At 31.8% G+C, this 12358-nt stretch overlaps 1 protein-coding gene across 1 annotated transcript in view; it reads right to left on the minus strand.

Annotated features, from left to right (window-relative positions):
* LOC145306548 (metalloreductase STEAP4-like) overlaps positions 1-9080 on the minus strand; it is a 73243-nt gene extending 64163 nt beyond the window's left edge. The window contains exon 1 of the mRNA XM_080148731.1: positions 8962-9080. The gene's annotated coding sequence lies outside the window, so the exon portion shown is untranslated. The remainder of the gene's footprint in view (positions 1-8961) is intronic.
* Positions 9081-12358: the final 3278 nt, after the last annotated feature.

The raw sequence follows: 12358 nt of genomic DNA on the forward strand, positions 1-12358 counted from the left end.
TATTGTGATATTTTAAGCCAAGATGCCGTAATACAAAAAGACATGAAAATATTTTCTTCATTTTTAAAAGCGAAGCTTTTCTATAATTAGGGTCGGTCCGTCCGTACGTCCGTAACGGGTAGCTTTTTTCGTTAGTTTAGGCATGTTAGAATTGTCCTATCGATTTCAAATTTTGCATGGTGATTCCTTTAATAGTTAGGTACGATTTAGAAAGCGTAGCAACTCTATAATCATCACCAAAATGTCCATACGTCCATTTTAAACATGTTGATTTTTTTTACTTTTTTAACAACAATTTTTATGTGATCTAATCATCCGATTGATCTGATTTTTGGTATATTGATTCCTGGGACAACAAAGTATAATGTAATCAGCGAAGCAACTCTATAAACAAGTCCTAAAAATGTAAGTATGTCCATAAATATTATCCTGAATCAAGCAGTTTTTTGCTTTGATTTTACAATTTTGCTTTGACTCTTATACATTTATATTATGATTATTCAGTTCTAACACTATACAAGTGTTAATGTCCGTTTGTCCTACCGTTTCAGTGCTTCGCTTTTATGGATGTTGCCATCCTTGTTTCTACAAAAAATTAGAAAATTGTAATTATAGTATTTTCTTAGTACACTTGTAAGATTGTTTGTCTGTAGCTTAAGATATCGATAACTACTGTATCAAATTACTTCTTCATTTTAGAGAAAAGCATCCCATAGGTCTTTGGATGGTTTTCGGCTATTTTCTGCCGATCAATTCACATAAGGAGCCTCTAGATGCATAGGTGCAGCAAATAGACCTACCTTATTTTTTTAGTCTTTAGCGAAGGATCTAGCTATCCTCTGAACCAATATGGTTCTCATATACAGTGAATCTTCTTATAAGTCCTTAGTTGGTTTTAGACTATTTTATTTTTATAAATAAGTATAATATTAGGTTCTCATAAGGACCAAGTGAAATATATACTATAAACTCACTAGTACCAGGAAAATTTTCACCTGTCTATCTTTAATAACAACTGAGTAATATTCTGTTTTCTTATTCTGCATTTTACAGACGAACAAACGCAGCTTCTATCAATAACGAAAATAATTCAAAAACATCACGAAACCTATACGTAATTTTCAGCTGTCGTTGGGGGGGGGGGGGCAACATATAGTAAGATTGACGACCTCTCCATTTGCTCCAAAATATTATTTAAGATTTAATTCACTTGGAACAAACGGAAATTTTAAAGAACACAGTAATAGTGTCTGACTGATTATGACGTAACAAAAAAATTTAGCCAATGAGAGGCCGTTATTGACCAATGGTAAAACTTATAGTGGCTTCTCATTGGCTAATTTTTTTTGTTACGTCATAATCAGTCAGACACTATTACTGTGTTCATTTTAAATTATAAATTAGCTTAAAAATTAGTTTTAGTGCACATTAACTATAGGGATTTAATATACGTGGATATTATGACAGTGGAAATTTTGTCGTCATTTCAGGTGGCTACTTTAGTTCTCATTTAGTGGTCAGTATTTTACTCCAATATAAAATAGGGTGGAGTAAGAGGGGTAGAAGGGGGATATCGTTGTATTAGCCATCTGGAAGAGCCATTTTATAATAGTAGGCGAAATTAGGGTGCAACATCCAAGTCATTACATATCGATTTTAACAATTGAACCAGTTTAAATGGCATTTGATAAATAGTGTTTCAACGTTTCTGCATATGTTATATCCCAATAATAGAGGGAACAATGAGCTATTTATTATCCACTAGTCCCCAAAGTTTTCTTATTCGTTAGCTGAACAACTTTGGAAACTTCAGTGAACTTTAACTGGTTGGTTTATTAAGATGAGTGTTCAAATGTTTCAACCACTAATTTTTATCTACAATAGGGGTAATTTTGTGTATTAACATTGGGGATGTATATTAATTTATCGGCAATTGTCTTATCCCTTTAGATCCCTGTTTATATCCACTACTTGAATAGATATATTAATCTAGATGGTCACAGTATGTATATTCCTTAAAAAGCAAAACTATGAATTCTTTAGCCAAAGTGACGTACATTCCACGACAATAGAAAGATTCGTTGCAAAAAAAAGTATTTTATTTTAAATGTTACAAAACTGCACTAAAATTCCTGTAAAAATAAATTCTTAGAAGAACCTTACCAGTTTGAAAATATATAAGAAATATTATTTTTTTTCAGGAGTTTATTTAGGGTCTAGTAAAATAAACAGTATTAAGTAAAATGTAAAACAATTAAAGAAAGGTTTTGTGTAGCTTCAATTTAATAAAGACATGGCAATTTTAGATTTTGTTGCCGAATCAAGTATTTCCTTTCTAATTTTTTTTTGCTGAAAAGTGTTGGACAATTATACTGAAAGAAAATAAGACAGAAAACGGTCATGCATTGGTGCGTAAATGTATATTTAATTAAAATCCTATTATATAAATTAATAAGGTTTATTTGTTTAATGCATAAGATCTTGATATTTACTGAAACGATTAAGTTCTTCATATTAGGAAGGTCAACAAATGTTTTAGGATGGTTTTTGGCAATTATTTTTGGATTTAGGTCTTTGTATGGTTTTAGGCTACTTTTTTTCCTTTCACGGCCCCTTTAAATATAGAGCACCTACATGCTAGGAGCACAGCCACTGCACTGGTGATTTAAAAAGAATCAATAACACATATTATTCTTATATAAAAGTAGCAGCATGTCTTTAGTCTGTTTGTGCCAAAAGATCTGGCAAACCGCTGAACCGATATGGTTCTCCTTTACAATTTAGCTTCTCATAGGTCCATGGGGTACCCCCCTCATTTTTTTTTTAAAACTCTTCTCCCTCTGGTGCCTCTAGAGGTCCAAACTTATCCACCAATAATTTTTATATAGAGAAAATATAATTTTGTTCAACATAATTGGGGGTGTAAATATATTTATTATCCCTTTATAACCTAGGATGCCTGCTTGTTTTGAAATAATAAGTACACACAATTTTAAAGAGCTTTTTTTTGTTTTAAGATTTCATGTCTATGTTCAAAATTTTATTTAAAAAAAACTTGTGCAAATTTTATTAAATCTTTCAAAAATGTTGGTTTAAGATTATTTGCATCAAGTCTAATTTACGATGGATCTTCTTTATAGACATTCCATGATGATTCTTTTGACAAAAAGGTACAATATAGTACAGATTTACAACAAATTTTGACAGACATCTAATTAATTAGGCAATAAACAAAATTAAATTTCAAAGTATATTATATAACATTGTGTTTAGATTGGACGTACAGACTTGATATATGATATTTATTATAAAGTTGCTACGCTTTCAAGATCATTCTTCTTTAAAAGAGGAATCTTCATGCAATGATATGATTTATTTTTACCATGCTAAATTTCTAATCGTTTGAAATTAGGTAGGGGGACAAAGTGACTCAAAAATCAGCCATGCGACATCATAAAAAAAGAGTGGGATGAGAGGAGAAGTGGGAAATAAACCCACTAAAAAAAGAGATGGATAATCACTCATTTCTATGTCGTCACATGGCTGAATTTTGAGTCGCTTTGTCCCTCTACGATCAGTTGTGCATACAGAAATATTGAATTTTATTTTTAATAATGACAGTTAATCTTAATAATGTTGATTTACTGCAAAGATGACAACATCCATAAAAGTAAAGCTCAATAAATTAGATGAACAGACATACGAACGTTCCAAAATTAATTGATTGCTTAAAACATTATTAAAACCTAATTAAAGATGATTCGCTTATAAGTCTAACCGCATATCAAAATTAAAATAAAGCATTAAAATCATTATATTTAAATGTGTCATTGTCCTGTTACAAGAATCAGCATTGTAAATTTACAAACGATATGAAAATTTTATCATAAGAGCTATATGTTATGGACGTACGGACTGGCCCTAATTCTAGAAAAACTTTTTCATAAAGATCAGCACGGGGTTATTTCAAAACAAAAGAAGTAAAAATATTTTTTGGCTTCTGATTGATTCAAGATGATGCCTTTCAAATTCTAGGCGGCCTAATGCATATTTTTAAAGCTCGGGCCTTAAAAATTACTAATGCTATTAAATTGAGACTCTAAAGAAAGGCGTGGATGGTAAGGAAAAATGCCTAAAACCAACCCAAAAATATATACATTTTCACTGAAAAGAATAATCAATTCACTGGCTTAAAACCGACTCTGAGCCATACTGAAAATTCATGTTCGTACCTTATTTACATAGAAAACTTTCCCCCGTATAATAAAAAAAAATCATGAAGTTTTTATGATCGGGGTCAACAAACCTTTATTGAATACAAATTTTTCATTCTATTATCCTTCTCAAAAATATCTATAATAAGATAATATAAAAAACTTAAGAATTTAACGCATTAAACTTTAAGCCAACCCTAATTGATTGCATCAAAGTTTTTTAAGGCCTGAACCCCAACTGAGCACTCCTTAAAATGTAATATAGAAAATTAGGGTGTTTTCCACAACATATTTTCATGCTAAAAATAACTAAATAACACGGATCTTAGGGGATAAGACAGTGGTCAATAAAATGATGAATACACCCAATGATGATAAATTAAATTACCCCTTCTGTAAATTAAAAATTATTTTTAGAAAAGTTTGACACTGCTGGTTTGTACAACCCAATCTATAAAAAATTGAAATACCCCAGTTCTTGTTTATACAACATTCGGAACCTGAAAAATTTTAGCTTCAATATTCTCTCCCTTCCTGCAACCTAAAAACATTTTATTAAGTTGTTAACGGCTAAAGCTGCTCTGTAAAAGTCTAGTATTATATAATTTTAGCATCTAGGGGAGGTTGAATAACATCTCAAGCATAAACCACATCCCAATAATTTACTACATGGGTCCTGTTTTAAGCATTAGCACTGCTATTGTAGAAATGGAATCATATTCTGTTTTCTCAGCTGCTACTAAAGATAAATACTTGAAATTGTCATTTATACTTTAAACAAGGATGATAACATACATAAAAAACTAAGCACAAAAAATTATGGATGGGAATTAGAACAAGGTGATTCAAAGATGTTTAAATTAAAAAAAATATTTATGGGAAAAAAACACGAAACCTTTCACATGTATTTTTATAGTTTTTAATAATAATAGTTTATAGCTTGACTGACAGACTGACGGACCAAGTAAATTACACACAGAATACTTATTAGTATAGGAAATCAGCCGTCTATCTTGAATAGCATGCAAGAAAATAACCGTTCCTTCACAGCGTTATAAACTGACAGACGGACAGGCAGATAAAGTGAGTTATAGAGTAGCTTCGTTAATAAAAATTGATCTATATCATTTTTCAATATCATATTACGTCATAACATTTAACTTTAAATTATGTAAAAATAATTTATTGTAATTATTGCGATTTAATGTGATAACAATAGTTAATAAGTTCATAAGTATCACAACAAATACAAGCTAATAATTGTCTATTGACAGCTAGCTGCAGTTTCTTTAATTAGTGCAGACCCAATTCAGATTAAATATAAATTCGGAACCAGACAAATTTTCGCTTCAATATTCCCTCCCTCCCTGACCTACTAAAAACATTTTATTGAGTTGTTTGCGGCGAAGCTACTCTAAACGTGTGTCTAGTATGATATAATGACTAACAAATATATGCTACCCTACCATCTATATTCTTTTCTGTGTCAATTAATAAAAAAGCCCATTTACCTACATTCTCAAAAATAAGTTTCAGTGGTTAGCGAGCTATCAAAACAAACATTAGTAGTTAATAGAATAGAATAGAATAGAATTTATTAACTAATGCAATACATTTAAATTGTTAAATATACATATAAAATCATATTTTAAAAATTGCATAGCAAGGAGTAATTAAGCCTTGGAGTAGGCCGTAAATTTACCCATTTAATTGATTTCATTTATTATTTTATTTATAGCGAGAATTACAAAAATTATTTATTATATAAAGATATTTACACAAATTTAATCGATCAATAATTAAGTGGGTTGACTAAATAACTATTTACAGTTACAGAAGTTGGTACAGATTTTATTTCTTATAGGAAAAGCATTTTCTTTTGTTGCAATGAAATGATTTATAATTTAAAAAATAATCTTTTTTAATCATGGACAATGATTTCTTTACAGAGTCTGAAAGCCTTATTTCATTTCTCAAGTTATTCCAAAGTTTTGGAAATGAAACTGCTGGAAAATATTCAAGATGTTTTGTTTTAGGTATACTTATTAGTAACTTTTTTGATCTCTGAGAAGAAAGAACTTTAATTAGAGATGATAAAATAAATCTTTATACGATTAAGGTTTTGACATTTTAAAGCGAATCTTCTCCAAAGTTCCTTATGTCTGACATTATGTCTTACTGCTTTTTTTCAGCCTAAATGCCAGGTATTATTTCATTGGTTAGAATCTAAGTTATAAGATGTCAACCATGTTATAAAAAACAAGTATACCATTTTTTCAATCCATATTGTCAGTCTGTAGATTAAGATCTTGTTTTCCTCTGTACTGATAAAGTTTTCTTTGACAATAAGGTTTATAACTTTTTTTAGGGTAGGTTACCTCCAACCTTCTTAAAGAAATCATCAATAGAAAAAAATACTCCTCAAAGCCCCTGAAAAGTTATTTTATCCTTTTTCTGTTTAAATTTTAAAGTGTATGGTCGACTTACCCTTCCACCCCTCCCCCCTTCCCTCAAGTACCCATAAATGCCTCTACGGGGCCTAACGTTTAGTATAATATATTGCGTCACAACATTTAAATTCAAATTATGTAAAAAAAAATATTTTATTGTAATCCTAATATTTTTATATAAAAGCAAAGACTATTATTTAAATGTCCAAAGGTAGCGCAGGAAAAGTTAAAAAAAGACTTGTGATTTTTTAAATTAATAGTGTGTGATCTTTGCAATCTTTGTGAGAAAGCATATATTTATTTTCAAAAAGAATCAGGAGTTATGTTATGTATACATGCATCTATAAAGATGCTTGTAAGTGGGTTGTTTTCAACCCCCTGTCAAAATAAACGGGGGGGGGGGGGGGAGATTACACCCCTCTTGATGTCCAAACTAGGACACCCCTTTCACATCCCCCTTGACAAGGGTCTCCACTACAGTAATACAGACGTGGGGGGTGTTAAGGTAAAAACCAAGGGTGTCAAGGTAAAAACCCCACACACCCCTAAAATTAAAGGGAAATTAATGTGAACTTTGGAGTGAGTGGGTGTACCGTGCACCCACCCCTCTAGTAAAATCCTCTGCACGCTATCATCTAAACTTATATAATTAGTGCAGACGGATTTATATTCATAAATAAAGAGTAGTGACGCAATCAAAAATAGGAAAGCATGCCAAAATTAGTTGCAGATAATAAAAAAACTGTAATTTTCCTCAAACTACCTAATCAGCACATAAATCCCCGCTCTTTAAAATTAAATTGAAATAAGATGGTTCATTTTATTCATGGATCTAAAGCGATAGGACAATGGCCAGTTCATTAATATACATCCCCAATGACGATACACAAAATTACCCCTTTTCTAGATTACAGTAGTGGTTGAACTATCCACTAAAAACTCTATAAATGTCCCCAAAGTTGGCATACTTTGGGGACTAGTGTAATAAACAGCCTGATTGCCCCTCCCTACCTGAGTTTTCTTTATTCCTAATAACTTGGGGGCCCAAACACTGATGGAATACCGTGTATCTAATACAACCTAACCTCATTAGAACTAAGCAGGGGGGGGGGTCGGGGGGTACAGTTTTCTTTGCTTAATCAAACCTTTGAGGGAAATCGTCTCAAAACTTATCTAACAATTATTTTAATTGTAAAACTCATGGTTGCAAAAATTACTATTTATCATTTTAGTTTTGTAGCTAATTACTTTATTTAAAAAACAAGGTATATACGTAGTACAGATGTATATACATATAATTACCTGTCCATTTTTAAGGACCTTTTTCGTCTGCTAGCAATTTTTTTCTTCTGCTACTTGGGTGTGTTAATATTCCCGACACTATTGGTTGATTTTCAAAGAACCAATTAAGAGTCAACACAAGGTCCTTGGGATGAGGACATATAGTTATTTAACCCCTTCCCCCTCTAGCGTTTTAATCTAATATTTAAACTTTACTGGGGTTCATTTCCAATAAAAGTGGAACTTTATAGAAATAAGTTTAAGCAAATCTATTACATATAAAAATACCGAAGTCTGTAATAGAAAATCAAATCTTTACCTAACATCGTCTGTCCAAAACGTTTTTAAGGAAAAAGTTGGTTCTATTCGTTAATTTTAATATGTTAAAATTGTCCCAATTCAGTTCTGACACTCTGCAAGTGTTTATGCTTATTTGTCCTTACACTTCAGAGCTTCGCTTTTATGGATGTTGTCATTCTTGTTTCATGTGCGTTCTCATACTAGGAATATATCTGATAAATATTCAGGGATCTAAAGGGATAAGACAAGGGTTGATAAATCGATGTACATCCCCAATGATGATACACAAAATTACCCCTTCTGAAGATTAAAATTACTGGTTGAAAACTTGAAAAACCAACCAATCAAAATACAATATAAGTCCCAATAGATATTAAGCCAATGAATAAGAAAACAATACTGCAAAACTTTGGGGACTTGTGTAATAAACAGCCCATTGTCCCCTCTTTCTCTGCAGCTATCTATTAAAATAAGGATGACACCATCCATTAGCAATGAAACACAAAAAACCTAGCAATTTTAAGAGCAGATGTTAAGTGGTCATAATTAAAGAATAAATTTACTGTTACGAAACTTTTTCCGTGGTTTTTTCTATGCGATGAACCAAAATATCAGCAGTCCATCCTTAATAGAAGTTGAGAAAATCACAAATAAGACTGACAGGCGGACAGATAAATTCAATTAAAAAGTTGATTCTATACTAAAAATAAACTTACCGAAATAAATTCACTTTTTATATAACTTTTTTAATATTGTAGTTTTTTAGCCTACTTTAACCCACGTTCTAAAATGTAAAACGCGTTGTTTCAAGTACTGCTAAAAGTATACTGAAACCATCCTTTTTCTTTTACATAAGAAAAACCATTTGAAATTTATACCGTCAAACTATTTCGACGGATTTTTTGGGCCCCTTTTCTTTGGTGGATTTTCCTTTCTTCGCGCTTCGATGGTAGTGGGTGTTTTTATGATAACACAAAAAAAGTTATGCTAATATTAACAGGGATCTAAAGGGATAAGGCAATAGTCGATAAATTGATGAAAATACCCAATGACGGTACACTTCTGTAGATTATAATTAGTGGTTAAGACGTTTGGACACTCAACTTAATGCACCAACCAATCAAAATTCAATAAAAAGCAACAAAGTTAACAACTGAGAAAATGTTATTATGAAACTTTAGGGACTAGTGTAATAAACAGTCCAACGTCCCTTCCCTCCCTCGGTTATTGGAGGTTCCTTAGACTATCGATATAATGTCAGCCACGACCACTTTTAATTAAATCCCTATAGTCGACAAAAACATTTTTAACCCTTACAGATCGGGCCCCAATTCCCACCTTAATAGATCGGGGGGTGGGGGCTTATTTGACCCCCCCCCCCTTTATCTCGGCTCCTGTTACAGTAAGAGACATAAAAATTTTTTTCTGGTGGTTCCTTTGCTTATTGAAAGAAAATTACTTTTTCTAGTCATAGCGGTCAGACCGCTCCTTAGCCACTTTTTAGCGGCCAGCCGCTAAATATTAAAACAGCTGTAAATTTGGTGCCACCTAACCGACTTTGACTGGACGCCACTACCGACACAGACCAGATATCCTTATAAGATCAACTCTTGCCGACGTATAATTACTAAACTTAAAAATTCATGAAGTCCCAAGTCTCTATATTACCTACAAAAAAAATTACATTGAAAAAACTAGAGGGGGGGGGGGGGTCAATATGACCCTCCCCGATCTGTAAGGGTTTTAAAATGTTCCTTGCCTGTATTTATGTCAATCTAAACTAATAATGTCATCTCCAAAACCAATTGTTGCTAAAATTGTATTTTTATCATGTTTGTAAAACCGTCGTAAATTTTGTCTTTTATATAACAGTTTAAATGTAGTAGAAGGTGGTTTGGGGGGGGGGGGGAGCGCACTTTCTAATGGCAGTGAGCGATGTGTCAACACAAATCCGCAAATAATTCTTTTTAGTAGATGATAACAGGGAAAGGGGACATTGGGTTCTTTATTAAGCTATTCCCCAAAGTTTTATTCACATTTTCTTATGGGTTTGCTTAACAACTTTGGGGACTTTTATTGAGTTTAATTAAGTTTAATGTCCAAACATTTCAACCACTAATTGTAATATACAGAAGGGGCGTTTAAAAAAATCATTGGGGATATACATCAATCTATCAGCCATTGCCTTATCCCTTTAGATCCCTGAGGTGATAGTGTTCTTCTGTTTGATAGTCGGTTATTATTATTCTTCTCATTTCTTCATTGTTTCTTTTTAAAAGCTTTACATGTATTTAGCTTAAAATTTATAAAGTTTATCAAATGAATGTTAGAATACATTTTTTTTGTTTAATTGGTATAACACCATATCGCTAGGAAGGTTCCTGATATCTTATAAAACACAAATATAGTCGCAAAAAAGTCCATGGCATGCTGTAATCATAGTAAATATTGAACTAGAGAAATAGACCTAAAGATGCTTTTATAATCTTTTATTATTGCTCTTTTTGAAAAGCTTCATTACATTACATATAGATTAGGTTAAAAAATACATTGTATTTTATATAATACTTGCGGATAAGCTTCTAGCCTCTAGGGGCGTTTCCATAATTGTTCAGGGGAGAAGTAATTTTTTTCAATTTTTTATTTATTTACTAGATTTTATAATATTTTAAAACTTTTTAAAATTTTTATATTTATTATACTTTTTTTGAAATCTTCAAACTTATCCTTTTTAACTTAATATTAAATCTATTTATTCAATTTAAAAAGGTTTGCCTAAAAACTTTGGGTAATAAATATTGATTGGTTGGTTCAACCAGCAGTGTTTAAACTTTTCAATCAATAATTTTAATGTACACAAGATGATTTAAATGGTGAAATAGAAGAACGTCGTTTAGTCAGAGACGTACAAGCTTTTATTTTTAGGGCGTGGGGGGAGGGAAAGGGTGTAAAGTGAGGGATTTCAAAGTTGCCTGGGGGGTGTTTGTATTTAAAAAAAATAGTTTGAAAAATAAAGGATTCAGTTGATAATTACAATTTGGGCAATTTTTAGAGACAAAGGCTCTTGTGAGGGTGGCGATACCCTTCCCAAAAATAGTAATAAACATTCCCAGAGCCTAAGAAAACCATGACGGTTCAACGGTTAGCGAGATCCTTTGGTACAGACAGACAGACACACATAGACATCATGTTACTTTGATATATGGATTTCTACTTACCTAATAAATTTAATTGTATAATCCCAAATATTTTCAACTTATATAATGTTTAAATTTTGAAATAGATCTTACATAAGATTTTGGTTGGTTACTGTAGCTGTTAGCTCAAGGGATCTAAAGGGATAAGACAATAGTCGATAAATTGATGAACATTTTATTGATGATACACAAATTTACCCTTCTTTAGATTACAACTAATGGTTGAAAAGTTTGTACATTCAACCGACAAATAAAAATTAAGATTAAATAAAAGTCTCCAAAGTTGAAAAGCCTATGAAAAGTAAAACGTAAGTTTAAAACTTTGGGGACTAGTGTTATAAACAGCCCAATGTCCCCTCCCTTCCTGGTTAGTATCTAAGGAATTTCCGTATTGGCCGCCAGGGAGGAAATGTAAGGAGAGAGAGAGACAATGGGCTGTTTATCATACTAGTCCCCAAAGTTTTAATTTTACGTTTTCTTATTCGCCGGCTGAACAACTTTAAGGGCTTAATTAAATTATGATTAGTTAGTTTATTAAGTTAATTGTTCAAACGTTTCTACCAATAATCATAATGTACAGAAGGGGTAGTTTTATGTAACATCTTTGGGGATGTACAGTACATCAATTTATCGGCCATTGTCTTATCCCTTTAGATTCCTGGAGGAAATGTCTGTTACAATAACAGGGAATTAGGTATAGCCAACAAGCGAAACAAATCTAACAAAATATTTAGAGGGCTGATAATCCTATTATATAAAGTAGTAAACTTTTTTTTGTCTGTCCTGAAGGTTCTCGCTAACTGCTGAACCGATATTGTTCTCCTTTACAGTGAGCTTCTTATAGGTTCTGGGAAGGTTTTAAACTGTTTTTGGGGAGGTTGTATTCACCCCCCTCCCCCCCACAATTTTTTTTTAC

The sequence above is a fragment of the Acartia tonsa genome, chromosome 14 (genome assembly GCF_053477335.1).
Source record: "Acartia tonsa isolate MP-2025a chromosome 14, ASM5347733v1, whole genome shotgun sequence".
In the NCBI taxonomy this organism is placed as follows: domain Eukaryota; kingdom Metazoa; phylum Arthropoda; class Copepoda; order Calanoida; family Acartiidae; genus Acartia; species Acartia tonsa.